The sequence below is a fragment of the Schistocerca americana genome, chromosome 2 (genome assembly GCF_021461395.2).
Source record: "Schistocerca americana isolate TAMUIC-IGC-003095 chromosome 2, iqSchAmer2.1, whole genome shotgun sequence".
NCBI classification, from domain to species: Eukaryota; Metazoa; Arthropoda; class Insecta; order Orthoptera; family Acrididae; genus Schistocerca; species Schistocerca americana.
The window spans coordinates 523,878,087-523,900,214 of NC_060120.1; positions in this window are offsets into that span (position 1 = coordinate 523,878,087).

Sequence of the window (22,128 nt, forward strand, 5' to 3'; positions counted from 1 at the left end):
ACCACTTCAGAAAAAAGAGAGATATGGTACACACTACATACAATAACAAAGTATCACATAGAATAGGAAACATATTAAAAAAGCAAGGGATCCTAATAACACTCAGAACAAACACTACAGTTCAGAAAAGACTAAGACCAGTCAGAAAAACCTCAGACAAATTCAGCAACGCTGGAATATATCAACTCAGTTGTAACTCTTTTCAGGCCCACTACATAGGACAAACAAGCAGAAATTTTCGAAAGTGGTACACAGAGCACATGAGAGCTCTAAGAAGTGAGAGGAGACATTCAACTTTTGTGAGCATCTAATGAACAAAAACCATAACCCCACTAATATTGGAAACCATCTACGCATTCCGAGAAACTGCAACAGTCTATGCCGACAACTAACAATAGAAGAAAATTACAGCGTACAGAAGGTTATAGTCTAAGGGAAAAATGTAATAAATGAAAACACGACACTCTACAACAACACACTCTTTACCGCTCTGAGATACCTGACCAAGGACACAGAACAGAAAGCACACAAACGCAAAAGAACCACTTTCCCATCACACAGAGAGACATAAATAATGAACAGAAGTCGTAATTCGTGCTACAGTTTTTCATAGCCTTTCTCGCCACTTGCGATACCCCTCTCGCGACACACGCTAACAGCAAGATGGCGTAATATTCTGGATCAGAAAAAAAGTGCTAAAGTTTTGTTTTTCTGTCTAAAAGCAGCCACACACCATCCAACGAACGTGAGTACACGAATAGCTAAGCAACAGCTAAATACATACCAAAATAACTGGTTTCCACAACACTACCACAACCACCAGTATATACTGGTGACATACGAAGTTCACCTTTGAGTATTTGTTTACTAACAGCCGCTCACATGGTTGCTGATGACATGATGTTCGCAAAGAGAAAAGACGGCAACAGAAAAAAGTGCACAGAAAATATGTCACAAACAGCGCCAATAATAGCTTAAAACATCCAGTAGCATACAATAAATAAGGTAGTATAAAAGTATCAACATAATACTATGTTTCAAAAGACGATTTGTAAAAATGTAATAATGTTCTACTGTGTTTGTACAACCATACCATTTTCTGCATGTTCTAGATTTAAAAAAAACCCACTGATGATGGTGATATTTGTCGCCGAAACTATTTTGGGATAATAAAGAAATAAACAAATAACACGGTGTTTTGCATCAAGGCGGACTCAATTTGTGATATTACTGGTTCCTTACTGTTATCTCTAGCATTTCCTCGCTCCTCCTTGACCCACTTTGTTGAAGCTTTCTAAATGATGTCAGCTATATAATGAGAATCACTGGTATTGTCTGTTCCTATTTCATCATCCCCGCTATCTGTTTGGGTGTGCTGACTGACGGTGATTTGTGTTGTCGTTACTGGCTGATTTACTGTGTCTGCCTGGTGAGCTCCAGTTTCGTCATAGACAGGACCTATTTTCCCTCACGCCGCCTGTTCTCTTCATTCGATACAGATCCAGATAGGATATTATTAGGCTCTCCGTCTTGTCTCAACGGCGGATTATTAGCATTTCTACTTTCGTCATAAGAGTTATTGCAAAAGAAAGGTGGCCGTCTAGCCACTCTTTTTGAATCACGGCCTTGAACATGATAATTAGAACTTGTATTCTGTACCTCCAAACTTGTAACATTCACATTCCCACTGTCATTATTTCTCTTGGTTACGTGATTGTTAGAAAGGCTCAAATGGCTCTGAGCACTATGCGACTCAACTGCTGAGGTCATCAGTCGCCTAGAACTTAGAACTAATTAAACCTAACTAACCTAAGGACAGCACACAACACCCAGCCATCACGAGGCAGAGAAAATCCCTGACCCCGCCGAGAATCGAACCCGGGAACCCGGGCGTGGGAAGCGAGAACGCTACCGCACGACCACGAGATGCGGGCGATTGTTAGAAAGCCTGTTATTATTTTGCACCTACTCCTCAGCAGCAGCTACAATTTCTACTCGGTCCTAATATTCAGTGAACCTACCCTGATTACCTCTATATGTGGAAATGATTCTTTTCTGCCAGAACTAAGGCAGATTTTCTTCTAGTACCATGATAACCTTTTCTAATGCCATCTTTTCGGTCAGATGCAACAGTCTTGAAACCCACGTTCTAGAGAAATCCTTTACTGACTCATGACCTGGAGAAACCTATTAACACTCTAAAGCTATTATAAAACATTGAGTTCTTTGTTGTGTGACCAGTGCTTACTAAGAAATGCAGTTTTAAATTAAGGAAGAGCTTTTTTATTTCGTAAGCTGACTGTCGCAGAATATCTTCCGACAAATGACTTCTTAGGAAAGAGATTTTCTCTCGCTGTTACCATGCGTCAGGTAAAACATCCTCAAAATCAATCCAAACTTCTAATCGATCTGGATAAAAGCGTAAAGCATACGATATCCGACGAAAGCGGCTTCAACTGAAACAACATGCTGTATCGGAAATTATTGTATTTTCAATATTGGTAATACTAGTATTTTATTCTTCTACTTTTAGCTCTACTGCTTCCATTCTGTCAGAATATATTATATCGACATACTTATATAATTTCATATAATCGCATTCTAATCTCTTAATATCTCCCTCCCATTAATTCTTCTCCAACTTTGAAATCTTTGCGAACTTCACTAATTTCTCTTTTGAAAGTACGAAGCAATTTAATTACCAGTTTCACAACTTTGACTTTCAAATCACGATGCTTAGTAGCAATTTTATAGGTTTAACTATCTAGTTAAAGGGTTATTTCATCATTCAGCCCTTTATTACTAGACTCAAACTTGCTATTTCACTGTTTGCTATTGGGTTTATGCAGCACTTAAGCAACTAGCTTGTGATATGATACCTTTTTACTTTTTATCCATTTCTCTCATCATTAACTGATATGAATGTTTCGTTTTTCTCATTACTAATAAGAAAATTCTACATTACCAAAGAAGGTGGCTATGATAGGCTTTTAAAATTACCTTTGCAACAGAAGAGCAATCTCCATAGATTTTCCACACATTTAAGAACTTATGTTTCGATTTCGTTTAAGAGTACTTACGGTTCAGATTTCACACAAAAAGGACGTGAAATTTTTTTCTTGACCAACAAATATGTAGTAAATTCAAGTAAACATACATTTTAAAAATTTTCATAGCCGCAAGAATATTTTTATTTAATACACCAAAATTCGTTCACAAGCATGAATTTTGCCTGCAATCATAAAAAGATTAGATTAGATTAGATTTACTTTCATGCCAATTGATCCGCAGTGAGGATGTCCTCCAGGATGTGAAACATGTCAGAAAAACAACAATACATGACAAATATTTGCAACTAAAAACAAATAAGCTAGTGTACCATTCCACAGGTCCCAATAGGAATGATCGTAATTTTTTAATGAACACTGTATGAGAGTCATTTTACAAATACAAATGCACTGAATTAAAAAAAAATATTACTTATAAGTTAATAAACATGTAATACAACCACTATAATACTTATTTACAATGAACACATTACTGCACTGAAATGGTGCAGAAGTTGGGTTGTACTTACACACACACACACACACACACACACAAATTTACAATGAACACATTACTGAACTGAAACTGTGCAGAAGTTCTTTGTACTTATATACACACAAATCACTTGGTTTTACTGAGAAATTCGTCAATGGAGTAGAAGGAGTTGGCCACCAATAAATCCTTTAGGCTTCTCTTAAACTGTATTTCATTGGTTGTTAAGCTTTTTATGGCTGCTGGGAAGTTATTGACAATGTGTTTTCCTGAATAATGCCCACCTTTTTGTACAAGAGTAAGTGACTTTAAACCTTGTGAAGATTATTCTTATTTCTAGTATTGATTCCATGAATTAAGCTGCTGGTTTGAAATAGTGATATATTTTTAATGACAAATTTCATTAAGGAATAAATATATTGGGAAGCAGTAGTTACTATCCCTAGATCCCTAAACTGGCTTCTGCAGGATGTTCTTGAGTTCACACCACATATAACTCACACTGCACGTTTTTGTGCCTGGAAAACTTTAGCTTGGCTTGATGAATTACCCCATAAAATAATCCTATATGACATTATGGTATGAAAGTAAGCATAGTATGCCAGCTTTTTCATTTTTATATCCCCTATGTCTGACAAAATTCGCATTGCAAACAGAGATTTGTTAAGATGCTTCAGCAGTTCTGTGGTGTGCTCCTCCCAGTTGAATTTATTATCAAGCTCTAATCCCAAGAATTTAGCACTGTCCACTTCTTCTATCTTCTTGTCATCGTATGTTAGACATATACTAGTGGGGCACCCCTTACAAGTTCTGAACTGCATGTAGTGTGTTTTTTCAAAGTTTAGTGACAAAGAATTCGCTAGGAACCAGTGATTAATGTCCACAAATATTTTATTAGCTGATCTTTCTAAGACTATGCTTTATTTGCTATTTATTGCAACGTTTGTATCATCGGCAAGCAAAACAAACTTGGCATCTGGTAATGTTACTGATGAAAGGTCGTTGATATACACAAGGGAAAGTAAGGGCCCCAAAATGGAACCTTGTGGTACCCCATATGTAATTAGTTCCCAGTTGGATGATGCCTGATAGCTTGATACATGTCTCTTCCCTAATAACACCCTTTTTTCCTGCTGGAGATATAAGATTTGAACCATTTTGCAGCATTTCCAGTTACACTATAATACCCTAATTTAGTTAAAATGATATTGTGATTTACACAGTAAGGTAATAATTTCTTCCATCCTACAAGACATCTTAAAATATGTATATAGCAATCATTAAGATTTAGTGGACGGACTGTATGATCCTCAACCAAAGAGGATTACAGGTAAATTAATGATTCCAGCTTAAGTTAATAGTGTAATACTTAAAGAATTGACTTTTTGCGAGGCACCAAGTTTGCCCCAAAATCAGACATTCTAAAAATTTTTGTACCTTCAGTATCTGTACGTTACTTTGTTTTTTTCCACGTTGTGAGGCAGACTGTTCATGGCAAAAATTTAGTTTCAACAAGAATCCATCCTTTAATTCAAGTACTGCAAGTAGTTATTATTTCTCATTAGGTAAACTTCATGCCAATAGTTGCGTTAGCTGTTGGTCTGCCCCCCAGCACGGTTATTCCAAAAACGACCGACAGACTAACGCAACTGGCGACCAATTTTCCAGGACGAAGTCGTATATAAACATGAACAGACTTTTCTAGCAAATGTTAAATTAACATGCGCAGAAATTTTGTCATTACCGTGTAAAAAAATTAATTTATGTCTATTTTATTATTGCAAGGGTATGCCACGAACTTGCTATGCTGTCATAGTAGGAAGAGAGATGATACTCCTACGTGGCACGTACCAGGTGGCGGATAGGGAAGTGAAATAAAATAGCTCTCGTGGAACAAACACACCCTCTGCAGTTATCAACCGTAGTTGTAAATCGGAGCTTGCTCTAACTAAGGTTGACAACCTTCGAAAGTTAATAATAGAAAGGTGTTTTAGGAAAAAAATTTCCACCATGCTGCTGAAAAAGGCAGGAAAAGGCTACATCGGATTATGTGGGTAGTCAACTAGCAGACAGCAACGAATCGGAGTGTTTGCAACCAACAAAATGCACACCTAAACACAAGAAGAAGATTAAACACGAGCAGATAAATTATATGTCAACACGCAACATAAACTCACCACTTCAGTCTGAAAAACTCAAGGAGCTCACAGATGAACTAAATAAACAAAAAATTTTAATAAAAGGGATCCAAGAAACGAGAAACACCACAGAGGACCCATTCGAATCACAAGGATACAGAATTTATAATGGGAAACCAGGACTGAGGGCAATGAAACAATGTCCCCAGTTTGGAACAGGGATTTTAGTAAACATAAAAATAATAGATTCAGTAACGGATTTCCAAGCAGTATCACGTAGAATTGCGACTCAAAGCTTTAAAACAATGAATAAAACCTATACAATAATAAATGCTAATGCCCCAAAACATGAAAAAATTGTAAAACAAAATCAAAGGGAGAGGTAGATAAATTTTGGGACCTTCTAGTACAAACTGTGAACAGAGTAAATACAAAGAATGTAAAAATCTTACTGGGAGATTTGAATGCTCAGTTGGGAAAAGAAAGGATATATAAAGATATTACTGGAAAATGGAGTCCACATAAATTTACGATGAAACACGATCAAAGACTTGTAGAACTCTGCAGAGAACACAACCTTATATCCAAATCTACTACTTTAAGAGGAAGCCAAGTAAGCTTAAAACATGGAAACATCCAGACCGGAGGAAGGGGGAGTGGCAGCTAGCCCATGTCTGTATGGACAATAATTTTCATAAGGAATCCACAACGTTAAAGTACTGAGAGGAGTAGACACACGTTCAGACCATTATGTAGTTAAAATTAAAATCAAATTCACTCCATTAAAGAAGAGGACCGGAAAAACTAATAAAATAAAAAGGACGCTTGACCCACATCAGCTAATTAAAAATAGTAAATACCAACATATAACACAAACCATCAAATTAACAGATGATCTAGAACAACTAGTGCCTAATCTTAAAATAGAAGCAGAGAATCTAGCTCCCTTGAACCCATGAAGGAAGCATACATGGTGGACATCAGAATGTGACAAATTCCATGAAGATAGACACCAAGCATGGTTAAAGTTTCAAACACATAAATGTGAAGAAAATGCCACCAACCTAACTAATGAAAGAAAAACATTCACACAAAATATTAGAAGAATCAAGATAGGATTCCATAAAGATATTATAAACTGTATAGAAAGTAATTATCATAAAACCAACTCCAGGAACTACTATAAAATATTTGGGAAACAACTACAACAATATGAGGCCCCTACACTAATGCTGAAAGATGAAGATGGAAGAATGACACACAGTAACAAGGAAAATGCAGAAATCATGGCAAAAGCATTTAAGGCGCTCTGAAAAGGCTCAAAATCATGAAGAGTTCAATTTTTACTTTTTTTGCGTTTTCTGAATCTGCAGACTATTACCTTTTAATAGATATATAGTTTATTCAATTCCGAAGACTACAACTATTTTTAAATTTTTTTTGAAATGTGTTCTACATGGGCGTGACCCACTGTGGCGCTGTTAAACTGCTGTCAAATGGTGTTATTATTAACGTCCGTGTTCTTCAGGTACATTTTAGTGATGTGAGATAAAGTATGTGTTGTGGCTAACCTGTGATGGTTCAATATATATCGCTGGTGTGATTGTCGATTGTTTCATGTTTATTTACTCTGTCGTTATCTCGAAAATATTCTTAATTAATTCTGTTTCTTGAGTCACTGTTTTGTTGAAGTATAATAATGAGTAAAAGTAAAGTTATTAGAAATACTCTGAAGGCTTTTAAGAAAAGGAGAAATGTTGGAAAGCCAAAGGTATGTCTTATTACTGTAAACAATAAAGACGATAACCAAGTGAGTGAACCTAACCTCTCAAGTACACCTGCCCATAGCAGTCAAAGTGGGAAAGAAAATACTTCACAGTAGAAGCTTGGTTCAATGAGTGAAAACTATGAATGTTTTATGGGCGAATCGGATGTGAATGAAATATTTGATATGTCGGTTCTCAAAGGAATTTTTTCAAACTGTGTAAGATGTATTCATTGTAGTGAAGTTGGTCTGGAACTCTCCATAATAAAGCACGTAGGACTTGCTAGTGAAATACAACTGAAATGTGATAAGAGTTCATACATGACCACCTTTTGGAACAGTGTTGCAGTAACTGCAACTGAAGAAAATGGTGGCAAAATCTACGAACACAACAACGAGTGATGCTTGCTTTAGACAAGGAACGCCTTCGGGCTGCAGACAGGGCTGTAAAGAGTCTAGAAATACAAGCAAGAGTAAACAGGAGGAGGAACAAGAGGAAGCTGGAGGAGGAGTTTGCAGAGGATGAAGATAATCCATCCTATGGACCTGGAATGCACTAAAAAGTTAATCCAATCTTTGTCGCTCGATTCCCAAAACTTTTATTTTCTCATACTAATTACATGTTTTCTAAGGATCATCCAAACATATTTGTTTCAAACTTTCAGCAAATGTTACGCAGTACCTTCTGCATAATTTAACACAGCCTTTCTCCACAAAACTGTATATTTCTGAATATATAAATAAAAAAATTGCAAAAAATGTTGTGAATTTTCATTACAATTGAAAAAAAATCACCTTTAATAACTGAACCAAAATTTTGTAAAATCCCTGTGTTAAGTTGTAGCCCATATTCCAATAAATAATCTGTAAAAAGTTCAACTTCCTACCTCAAATACTTTGTGAGGAAAGATGTAATATATAAGGGTTATTTTAACATTGCAAGTATAGGGCATTCCGGAGCCCCTTAACAAACTTCTGAATTGCGAGGAACCCGAAGAACCCTTACAAATCAACATTAATAGCCCAATAAAAACCAAACCTAACAAACTAGGCCCTCCAACTTTCCAAGAAGTAGGAAAACTTCTCAAAGCACAAAAAAATTGTAAGGCATGTGGAGAACATCAGGTTTTAGTTGAAATGTAGAAATACGCAAGTGACACAGCCGAGACCTCCTTACACATGGCTCTAACAAAACTTTGGGTAACAGAACGATTCTACGAACATTGGCCCACAGCTATCATACACCCACTACACAAAAAGGGAGATAAGAGCAATCCAGACAACTACAGAGGAATCTCTCTCCTCGATTACACATACAAAATTCTATCCAAGTTCGTATATGAAAGAATCAAGGAGCAATTACAACAGGAGTTAGCGGAATATCAGGGAGTTTTCAGACCATGGAGAAGCTGTGCAGAGCAGATAATTAGTCTGAAATCGATTATGGCACACTACAAGAAACGGAGCAAACCTCTGGCAATATCATTTGTATATTTTAAGAAGGTACATGGCTGTCTCCAAAGACCTTCAGTTTTAATAATTTTAAGAAATCTAGAACTCCATCTAAAACTAATTAAAATAATACGACTCACTCTAACCAACACCAAATGGAAAGTAAAGATGAGAGTAGAAATTTCGGAACCATTCCTCGTAAAAACGGCTTAAGACAAGGTGACTGCCTATCACCGTTACTGTTCAGCTGTGCATTGGAATACATAAGAAGAGAATGGTACAATGACAATCCAAAGATGATACGAATTGGAAGTGCAAAAGATGATATCAGCTTAAACTGCTTGGGATTCGCTGATGATCTTCCTCTCCTAGCCAACACCGTTCAAAAAGCCAGGCAAAAAGTGAAATCACTACAAGAAATATCAGAGAAAATAGGCCTTACAATATCATTTGAAAAAACGGAGATTAAGCTAACTGATCCACCACCTGCAAACAAAATTACAATAGGAGAACAGGAAATCGAACTTGTTGATAATTTTAAATATTTAGGCGAAATAATAACATACAATCTAAATGAGAAGCCATCATGGCAGAATAGAACAAAAAACCTGAACTATGCAAATTACATTAGCAAACCTACATACAACAAAACAAGGCTATCTATAGATGCAAAAATAAAACACTATAAAACAGTTACACAACCAGAAATAATGTATGCAGCTGAAAGTATCTTCAAAACAACTAATACAGCAGAAATTGACAGAACACTAAAAATAGAAAGGAGAATAATTAGGACGTGTTTATATAAACAGTATAAAATAAATGGGCATTGGAGAATAGCACCAAATAAAACAGTATATAAGAAAATAGAATCAGTCATGAGCACGATCAGGAAGAAATGCATCTCATTCTTTGGACATCTGATGAGAACTCCAGAAAACGGAATCAGTAAAAAAATAACACAAAAATTGTGGAATAGCAAGAGCGACATTAAATGGATCACAGAAAGTAAGAATATATAAAAGAACTCCAAATTACAGTAGATGACCTAAAAAACAAGACAGAGAAAACCAGAATACTGCAAGACCCGCAAACCAGCCTACAAATGTAAATCAATGAAAGGAGTACAGGAAGAGTGGTCTCAGATGAAGAAAGAAAGAAAATATCTCAAATAATGAAGAAATATTGGGCAGACAGAAGAGCAAAACACCTTTCATATAAGAATAGATGCTAATAATTACAATACCTAGATATCATATTAAGTTATTGTTGAGCCAAATTGTATCCCTGTGTAACAACTTGTTTACAACTTTGTATTTTTGACTAGAGTGGTCCAATGAAGACCATAAATAATAATAATTGCATGGGTATGAGTGCAAGAAAATCCATGCAATATGAAAATGAGAGGCATAGGATTAAAAAGACCAATTTATCGACCAATGGGATTTTTTATTTATTGTGACAATTCTGGCTACAAAAGTGTACATTTTTTATTTATTTGGCAACTGCTAGCACGATCAAAATGGCTGACCAAAAATTACCCATTGTTGAACGTAATACAGAAGGTGCAATCCGCCAAGATGGCGGTGATTTGCATGAACGGATAAATGAAACCGAAATGCCCACCATGCACCTAGCAGGAAACCAACATAAATCAGAGATAAGTATCACAGATGTAACAAATGACAGCGCAGATGCACAGACAAAATGTGACGATACCATGATGACTAATGATGAGACTGTTCACGCATCTCCGGAAGCACCATATCGCAGCTGAACGAAGCCGAGGAACGTGAAACATCAATGTATATAGACAACATAGGATGGACAATGATTACCAGTATTTCGAATACTAACAAGCAAAGTACAGCTGATAGCAACGATAATAGTACTACCAATACGCCGTTACAGCAAATATTAAAGATATTACTTGATATGAACACGAAATTCATTTGATTTACACAACAGCTTAGTAACTTAAACACAAAATGTAACGATTTGTCACAAGATATTTCAAACATTAAAACAGAACAAAAGCAGGTGTTGGAAGATTTTAAGAGTAGTGTCACACAAATATTCAATGATTTGACAGAGTATCAAGGAATTAATAGCTTCATGAGAACATACACACCGCACACACGCATGAAATGGGTAGAGTATGTCTAACATTCTGCGTGGTGTCTGTTGTTCTAAGTCATGTCTGCCTACCACTTTCACGCAACGACGCTCTGAGCGTGTTTTTTAGGGAATTGACTAATTTGAACCTGGGACCTGTTGCTGCTAAGGAGACGCCAGACCACACATGACATGTAGAGTTCAAAAGAGTTCAGTGAGCCTAGCGATGATGTAACCAATTACTTAATGATTTCAGCGTCAGCTCTACTGCACTCCCTGTACAGAATCTTAATACTAACTAAATTTAGTGGAAGGGGTTCAAGGCTTTCCTATTTTTAGTTAGCTGGTAAAATAAGTCGAAAAAGCAGTTAAGTTCACCATTGGAAATCTTCTCCACTCACAAAACATTGTTTATATATTGGACTATTGATAAAAGTAAATGTTTTAATACAGGATGATAAAAACCAACTGCGTTCAACAAAAATGTGAACGAATATTCCCTGAATGGGTTTCCAAGTTCTACAATGGATTGAAGGATGACCTATGCCATATCACATCTATAATCTAGTTTTAAACTAAGTTTAAAAAAAGACAAAATTATCAAAATGGTCTACAGTGACCCTCAGTTATTTTTAATTACTTATCTAACTTGTCGTAAATTACAGTGGCTGATGTGGCTTCTCAATAATTATATAACAGAAAAATCATCGCGTTTCAGATTTTAACTTATGTAGCAAATGTGAATACTGTGAGCTTCAATTGACGATTGACGCTAGTGTTACGTAAAAAGGGGATGTAACAGATGAGACTTCTGCAGCTCTGAGTGAAGCCTTATGCGCTCAAAAATGCGGCATCGCATTCGTTCATTACCTTGTCGTTGGCTAGGCAGTGTCAGGGGGCGTCGGGCGACGCAGCTCCATCCAGCTCCCCGTCTCTGAAGCAACTCCTTCCTAACTTCTCGTTACTACAATTTACCGAAGTTGGTTTAAAGAAAACTATCTGGCTGTGTCTTCATCTGACCAATCAGGGTCTCAATGTTAACCTTAGGCTCCGCCTACAAAAATTCTGTCTATACAATGAGAAACGTTATACTTTTCGTTGTGCGCAATGTTTTTAAGGTTTGCAACGTAACAGAGACACGAAAAGTCTCACGCTAAAACTTGCAGCTGGAGTGGCCCTTTTAGTGTTATCGTAAGATCTATACTGTTCTTCTGGAGGGCTCTATCTTTTAACATGGGCTGGGGGGTGGTCCTGTCGGTTACTTTTAGTGGTGGGTCAACGTTTTTAAAGTTTGCAACGTAACAGAGACGCGAAAAAGTCTCACGCTAAAACTTGTGGCTGGTGTTGTCCTTTTAGAATTATCGTAAGATCTATACTCTTCTTCTGGAGGGCTCTAGCTCTTAACATCGTTTGGCGGGTGGTCCTAGCGGTTAGCTGACAACGTGGGTGTCCATCCCTTAACGTAGTGCCTTCTAGCTTAACACAGTTCTGCTCTCGGCTTCTGTTTTCGTTTCTCCCCTCGGAACTGCGTCTGTCTCACGGTGGGAAGGTACGACATGCATTTAGGCATTCTTGTGTTAGTCTGTGGTATCCCATTGGCTCATTCGTTACTAGTATTACTTTGGTTAATTTAATGTCACGATTGTTTCGGAGCTATGTGACATACTACTGGATTGGCATATCGTGTCAGGGTTTTCATGGAAGGTGTTGGATTTGTTCGACATCTTACATATGTAACAACCTTCATACAGGTAATTAACAGTCTAACACATTTTCCCACTGGTTTCACACCGTATGAATCAATGTCTTACGCCAGACAAGAGAACGAATGGGAGTCACCGCTACCGAAAATATCAGTGGTGGAAATGACGTTGGAGGAGAAAATTAAACAAGCAATAATCGCTATGGAAAACCAGGCCGAATATAGGAAGGAAATCTATGATCTGAAAATGAAGAATTATACAGTTCACTGAAGACCAACGAGTTCTGTTACAAGCACATCCTAAGTCAACAAAAATAGGGAAGTTGAACAGGAAATGGAAATTAATTTATGCAGGACCATATATAATTTCCAAAGTCCCATATCCTGGACGTGATAGATTGATTTACCAGACGACTGGTCGAGACAAAGGTCTTCCCCCACAAGGACTTAAAGGTATTTTTGGAGTAAACATTTTTGACACAAGTATTGTTACTGAAAATTACTGTACATAGTGTACATAACAGTAATTTAATTTCTGTTTACTTTTGAGTATTAAAGTCAAGGAAACATGTTTAGATATGTAAAGTTGCAGGTAATCGAAATTGAGAGTTATATACACGACACAGCGTTTCGCTTGACGCGAGGAGCGCCGAAGCAGAGCGGAACATGCGACACACACTGTGATGTAATCGTAACAGTGACCTACGTCAGCAGACGAGGTGAGAGCAAAGACTTGCGCACATGCGCATGTAAACACGGTCGTAGGGTGCTTAATTATTAGACAGCCTGCATGATAAACGACCGCCGGCTAACACAATTAAACGCCACTCACCCACACACACATTTATAAGAATTATATGCATATAGGAAGAGAGGAGGAATAACCATATTATTACTATAGACCTAAGGTGGACTACATCTAAGCATACTAAGATGTACGCTGTACGTAGTGCAACAGCGACCTCCATCAGGAAAGGGATCGAAGATGGTTACTTGAGAAGAATAGGAGAGCCTCGAGCAATATATATATACCAGTATATATATATATATATATATATATATATATATATATATATATATACTGGTATGTACAGGTGTTTACAGAGTAACATTCATTTAATGATATGAAAGTTGGATACAGAGACGAGGAGCAAAAGTATCTCACGGTTTATAAAACTTTTTTGATACTTTTCTTTACAGGGTAAAGGTAGGTGAAGCTGGTAATGTACTGGGTAGAACAGGCAAATAAAATGGCTGCATACAGATGAGGAAAAATGACTGAATCAGTGGCCCCTGAGCTACAACACATTTAGTTTTAAGTTTGTTTTTTTTCTTTTCAGCGATCAGTGCACTGACACGGCGTGAAAGCAGAGATGATAAGCCTCAAGAGTGGTATGGTACCATACAAGTTTAACCGGCCACACCTCTAGCCAATAAAGTTTACCTGTTAGAAATATTGCATATATAAGTGATATCAATGAACAATTCAAAGTAAACATTGATGCTACTGAGCAAGTAAGAGGCTGTCCTACACACTGGGTACAGTCATTGCTTCAGAAACTCCCAACACTCATTTTTCTCTTTACAGTATGCATACAACAACTTTTATGCAATTAAATACACGTCATGAGTACTTAAGTTACACGTTGTCTCACGTAAACAATGACTACTTCATGTAGCAGGAACCAAACAAGAACCAACCATGAACAATGCTGATTGTCTTCTTGTAACACAATAAATGAGTTCTACATCCTTTCCTTAGTAATCCGACGAGCCTGTAATCAAATAGATTCCTATATTGATTCCCAAAGGCTCTGTTAAGCGTAGTCAGACAAGAAGCACGAAGTGTATTTGAAGTAGATGACGACGTTTCACACCTGCTCCATAAGTAAATAACAATTGTATAATGTTTCTTATGTAAAGATTTGTCATACCCAAACACACACACACACACACACACACACACACACACACACACACAAATTGGTTTCACAGATCTTTATATATCGGGTGGTCCATTGATCGTGACCGGGCCAAATATCTCACGAAATAACTACAAAGAACTACAAAGAACGAAACTTGTCTAGCTTGAAGGGGGAAACCAGATGGCGCTATGGTTGGCCCGCGATATCAACTGCTTTATTTTTTAATAGGAACCCCCATTATTTATTACACATTCGTGTAGTACGTAAAGAAATATGAATGTTGTAGTTGGACCACTTTATTCGCTTTGTGATAGATGGCGCTTTAATAGCCACAAAAATATTGCACACAATTTTTGACGAACGGTTGGTAACAGGTAGGTATTTTAAATTAAAATACAAAACGTAGGTACGTTTCAACATTTCACTTCGGTTTTTCCAATGAGATACATGTACCTTTGTAAACTTATCACTTCTGAGAATGCATGCTGTTACAGCGTGAGTACCTGAAAATATCACATTAATGCAATAAATGCTTAAAATGATGTTCGTCAACCTCAATGCATTTGGCAATACGTGTAACGACATTCCTAACAGCGAGGAGTTCACCTTCTGTAACGTTCGCACGTGCATTGACAATGCGCCGACGCACGTTGTCAGGCGTTGTCGATGGATCACGATGGCAAATATCCTTCAACTTTTCCCACAGAAAGAAATTCGGGGACGTCAGATAAGGTGAACGTGCGGGCCATGGTATGGTGCTTCGACGACCAATCCACCTGTCATGCAATATGCAGTTCAATACCGTTTCAACCGCACGCGAACTATGTGCCGGACATCCATCATGTTGGAAGTAGATCGCCATTCTGTATGCAGTGAAACATCTTGTAGTAATATCGGTAGAACATTACGTAAAAAATCAGCATACATTGCATCATTTAGATTGCCATCGATATAATAGGGGCCAATTATCCATCCTCCCATAATGCCGCACGATACATTAACCCGACAAGGTCGCTGATGTTCCACTTGTCGCAGCCATCGTGGATTTTCCGTTGCCTAATAGTGCATATTATGCCGGTTTACGTTACCGCGGTTGGCGAATGATGCTTCGTCGCTAAATAGAACGCGTGCAAAAAATCTGTCATCGTCCCGTAATTTCACTTGTGCCCAGTGCCACAACTGTACACGACGTTCAAAGTTGTCGCCATGCAATTCCTGGTGCATGGAAATATGGTACTGGTGCAATCGATGTTGATGTAGCATTCTCAACACCGACGTTTTTGAGATTCCAGATTCTCGCGCAATTTGTCTGCTACTGATGTGCGGATTAGCCTCGACAGCAGCTAAAACACCTACTTGGGCATCATCATTCGTTGCAGGTCGTGGCTGACGTTTTTCACAAGTGGCTGAACACTTCCTATTTCCTTAAATAACGTAACTATCCGGCGAACGGTCCGCACACTTGAATGATGTCGTCCAGGATGCCGAGCAGCATACATAGCTCACGCCCGTTGGGCATTTTGAGTACAATAGCCGTACATTAACACGATATCGATCTTTTCCGAAATTGGTAAACAGCTCATTTTAACACGGGTAATGTATCACGAAGGAAATACCGTCCGCGCTGGCAGAATGTTACGTGATACCACGTACTTATACATTTGTGGCTATTACAGCGCCATCTATCACAAAGCGAAAAGCGTGGTCCAACTCACACATTCATATTTATTTACGTACTACACGAATATGTAATTAAAAAAGGGGGGGTGCCTATTTAAGAAACACAGTTGAAATCCGTTTGACCTATGGAAGCGCCATCTAGAGACCCAACCATAGCGCCACCTGGTTTCCCCCTTCTAGGTAGACGAGTTGCTTTCTTTGCAGTTTTTTCGTTTGTCGCTTATTTCGTGAGATATTTGAACCTGTCTCTCGATGTAACTGAGGCTCGCATGTTTTTCCTACAATATGGATGTAAACTCATCTATTATGTACAAACTAAACTTATATGACTGCTTAAGAAAATAATAAAAGGTAATGTAGCGTTTTAGGCTAAATATTTCTGTAATTAAACTCAATATGAAGTGTGTGTCAGTGAAATGTAAGCAATAATATGTAATATATGAATATATTAAAATTTTAACTATGTAAATAACGATTTGTTTAAAGAATAACAGCATACGAAAGCCGACACTTCGTGCAAAATATGTGATTAATGAAGTTGGGCGGCAGCTGGGCAAAGAACCTATGTAAAAAACGCAATTTTTTTTTTCAAAAGTGAAGTGTGTCGATGCTTAGTACTTTTTTGCAAACCTATAAATATTTTTACTAACCTACTCTCAACTCTGAACAAACGGAGAAGTGTTTGATAAGAAACTCAAATTCTCAGCGTGTGCTGATCGACGGATTTCCTCTCTGCTGAATAAGCGCGTTCCGATGGATAAACAGTGGATCTCGGGCCGTAAAATGACTGGTCTTATGTTACGGCATTGAAATTACCACAAGCACACACACCGTTTCCAAGATATGGACAAATATTTGGGAGTAATCCACGGTGCAACACACGACTTCGGTGTTTCACTCCGCAGTCGTCGTGTGTTTCACGAGGACACAACCGTTAAAATCCCAGTGCCAGGCCGCCAACTATTTGCCACGAGTGTGGGCGCGATAATGAAAGAGTCTTGACTAAACCAAGCGTTGTTGAATAGGCACTGTATCTGATATTTGTACCCGTTTTTTATAACTTGTTTTCCTTTTAATTTTTTGCATTAGTATATGTACATATAAAATGGTAAAGCTGATATCTCCACTTAAAGTGCCATAAGTATTCATAAAATACCGAGAAAAGATGGGCTTTGACCTCCCCACCTCTGGAATAGATAGCAACCCAATAATAATATGATATGGTCTAACACTGTACATCTCCATACAATGCCAGTGTACAGTGGGGGACAACTGTGTAATACCTAAACAAGTAGCTCCCAATATCATACCTTATTATTATTTTTTAATTTTTCTTCGTTGTTAATTGATATGAATGTTTTCTTTTCCTCATAAGTAATAACAAATTTGTACATTCTACATCTACGTGATTACTCTGCTATTCATTCACAATAAAGTTCCTGCAGAGGGTTCAGTGAACCACACTCAAGCTGTTCTCTACTGTTCCACTCCCGAACGGCGCACGAGAAAAACGATCACCTGAATTATTCTGTGTGAGCCCTGATTTATCTTATTTTATCATGATGATCATTTCTCCCTATGTAGGTGGGTGCCAACAGAATGTTTTCGCAATCGGAAGAGAAAACTGGTGATTGAAATTTCATGAGAAGATCCCGTCGCAATGTTTTCTGCCAATGAATCGCAGTCTTTGGTTTTCTCTATCCACAACATTATCCTTGTGATTGCTCCAATTTAGGTTATTTGTAATTATAATCCTTAAGTATTTAGTTTAATTTACAGCCTTCAGATTTGTGTGACTTATCGGGTAATCGAAATTTAGCGGATTTCTTTTAGTACTCACGTGAATAACTTCACACTTTTCTTTATTCAGATTCAGTTGCCAAATTTCGCACCATACAGATATCTTATCTAAATCATCCCGCAATTCGTTTTGGTCATCTGATGACTTAACAAGACGGTAAATGACAGCATCATTTGCAAACAATCTAGGATTGTCTCAAATGTGTTAATACAGACCAGGAGCAATAGAGGGCCTATTACACTTCTCTGGGGAACGCAGGGTATTACTTCTGTTTTATTCGATAACTTTCCGCGTATTACTATAAACTGTGAACTTTATGACAGGAAATCACGAATGCAGTCTCACAACTTAGGCGATATTCCATAGGCACGCAGTTTGGTTAGAAGACGATAGTGAGGAACGGTGTCGAAAGCCCTCTGGAAATCTAAAATCGTGGAATCAATTTGATATCCCCTGTCAATAGCACTCGTCACTTCATGAGTATTAAGAGCTAGTTGTGTTTCGCAAAAACGATATTTTCTGATTCCGTGCTGACTATGTGTCAATAAATCGGTTTCTTCGATGTGCTGCACAATGTTCGAATACAGTACATGTTCCAAATCCCTACTGGAAGTCGACAATAGTGGTGTGGGCCTGTAATTCAGCGGATTACTTCTGCTTTCCTTTCTGGGTATTGGTGTGACTTGAGCAAGTTTCTAGTCTTTAGGTACGGATCTTTCTGCGAGCGAACGGTTGTATGTAATTGCTAAATATGGAGCTAATGTATCAGCATTCTCTGAGAGGAACCTGACTGGTATACAATCTGGACCGGAGGCCTTGTCATTATTAGGTGATTTAAGATGCTTTGTTACACCGACTATATCTACGTCTACGTATCACATCTTGGCAGTTGTTCTTTATTGTAATTTAGTAATATTTACTTCATCTTCTTTGGTGGTGGAGTTTCGGAAAACCGTGTTTAGTAACTCTGCTTCAGTGGCACTGTTATCAGTGACTTCACCGTTGTTATCGAGCTGTGAAGGTATTGATAATGTCTCGTCACTGGTGTGCTTTATGTGCGACCGGAATTTCTTTGGGTTTTCTGCCAGATTTCGAGACAGAATTTCATTATGGACATTATTAAAAGCATCTCGCACTGAACTGCGCGCTATATTTCGAACTTCTGCAAAAGTTTACCAAACTTGGGGACTCTGCTTTCTATTAAATTTGGCATGATTTTTTGGCTTCTTCTGCAACAGTGCTCTGTCTCGTGTGCCGCAGCGGACCAGTACTATCACTTATTCATTTATGTGGTATATATATCTCTCAATTGTTGCCGATACTATCTCTTTGAAAGTATCCCACAAGTTTACTACGCTTACATGATCAGATCGGAAGGAGTGAAGACGGTCTCTTACGAAGGCATGAAGAGCATTTTTATCAGCTTTTTTAAATAGATATATTTTACGTTTCTTTTTCACGGTTTTAGGTGTTACGGTATTCGGCCTAGCTGCAACTGACTTGTGGTCGCTAATCCCTGTATTCGTCACGATACTCACTACTTGTCCAGGATTATTTATTGCTAAGAGGTCAAGTATGCTTTCCCAACCATTTATGCTTCAAGTGGGCTCGTGAACTAATGGTTCAAAATAGTTTTCTGAGAAAGCTTTCAGTACAATTTTGGATGCGTTTTATGCCTGCCGCCGGCTTTGTCGTATAAATTTTCCAACATATCGAGGGTAGATTGAAGTCACCACCGACCATAATTGTATGAGTGAGATACGTGTTTGAAATGAGGCAAGTTTTCTTTGAACTGTTCAACAACTTTATCTTCTGAGTAGGGGTCGGTAAAACGATCCAATTAATAGTTTAGTCCGATCGTAAGGCATAACCTCTAACCATGCTATTTCGTAGAAACTATCTACTTCAATTTCACTTCAAGGAGAACTACTTCTGACAGCAATAAGTACTCCACTGCCAACTGTGTTTAGTATATCATTTCTGAACACTGTTACACCGTTTGAAAAAATTTTGGCTGAAGTTTTTTGTGGCTTTACGTACCTGTTATGAGTGTATTTATCAAAAGTAGTTTTCTTATTTGGATCTCTCGTTTTCAATTGCTAGCTACGATTTGGACGTGCGAAGCCTGAAAGTTACCAACGTTGTTCAAGAGTGATGAAGTATAGACGCAAGCGTAAAAAAATATAACAATTGCCTCATATTGTTCACTTTGGGATTAGTAGACGTGTGAAGGTCGTAGAGGCTAATAAGGAACCCAGAGGTTGTTTTTTTGTCACCGATGTTAAAATTCATAGGAATTTTCTGAAGCTGCTACGGTGTTGTTTTTAACAACCGAATGTGTAACCTCACCTGTATGATGGATTTTCCTGTACCATTTTTGTCGTGGTTGCTCGAAGAGACTGGACGTATGAAGGTCTTACGTATTATTCTTCAGTGGCAACAGTTAATCTTTTTCTTGTACATAACTGTGTGCAGTTACTGCAAAGGTCAATTTCCTTTCTCAGTTCCATTCCCAGGAATATAATTTTCATTCTATTTATAAGTTAACAATCAATAATTAAAAAAAAAATAATTGATTGTGCTTTTGAAACGTAAATAGGATCTTATGGATGTACAGTGAATGATCTATGGAGATATGTGTTTCACTTGGCAGAGTCCAACAAAATATCACAGCGTCTTAACAAACAGCCAGAGATGGCAAGCAACGACAGTACCTTTATATTCGCCTTAGGATCACTACTTCTACTGCTAGAGGACAAACTTTCACTTAGTTACACATAAAACAGTGAAAGAAATACGGTTTAGTCCTTCACATCACATTTGTATTGTGGATGATGCCATTGACAGTTCAGTCCAATAACAGCAAAATGTTTCTGTATAATAGAAGACGCCAATCCGATGGTGTCACTGCAGCCGAAAGAGAATCGCTGTCCACTTTACCACTTCAGGTTGGGAAAAGTGACCACTACGTCATGCTTCAAAAAATACCTGTAGATTCTTGTCATGGTACATATTTTATCTGCAAATATTCAGTGTCATATCTTGTAATAAGTAGATTCACATTTTGTAAGCGGTAAGCATCTATCGGTACACATGGTATTGTGAAAATTCGATTTCCTTAGAGTAACCACTTTACGCCACTTTACGCTACGTGATAACGCATTCTGCCGACTTCACTAACAAAACTATCCAGGAGATTGAAAATTCTACCATCACTCACTTATTTTTCTGACCTTATGCTCTCAGATTTTGACCTTTCAAGCTCCTTGTCGAGAAACGGCCAGAAAAATTCCCCTCTGTACTTAAGAGCACTTCAAACCTGGTTTGACGACGTCTTTAAACAAGACCCAGTAGATTTCTATAGACGGAAGATAGGTAAATTACTTGAGCATTGTCAGATTGTTTTGGGTAATGAGAGAGAATATACCGTTGATCATTAATTTCTCCTTGATATTTATTGTTGTGTCCAATAAAATATAGGACAACGCTATGAAAATATGCCCATTACTTATCCACACAAAATTCAGATCGCAGATTAATAAAACATAAAGTATCTGTAACAGCAGTGTGCCTGCATCAGCACAAATTAGTAAGATATTATTCATTCTGGAGTTCGAATAGGTCTGTGTTTACTTGCTGTCCTGTTTCAAAATGAAGTAGTATGGGAATACGGCACCGCATAAATGAAATAAATAAATTTTCTTGATTGATCATCGATCTGACTGCATGTAGCTCGTCCGCGAAACGGTTAAAGACGTATTTTTCAGTGAACTGAGACCTGGTAAGAAAGCAGTCCCCGCATTACAGTTGAAAAACTTACCTTTTGTTACTTTATTTTTATTTGTATATTTTGTTCTTCAACTTCTAAAATGTGAGATACAGTTGTAATAGATATAGTTTCTATTACAATAAGACACTGTAAACAAATTAAAAAAAAAACATTAATCACCTTACTATGAAATAAATATTTAAAAAATCATACTTACTTCGTGCGTCCATTTTCCAAATGA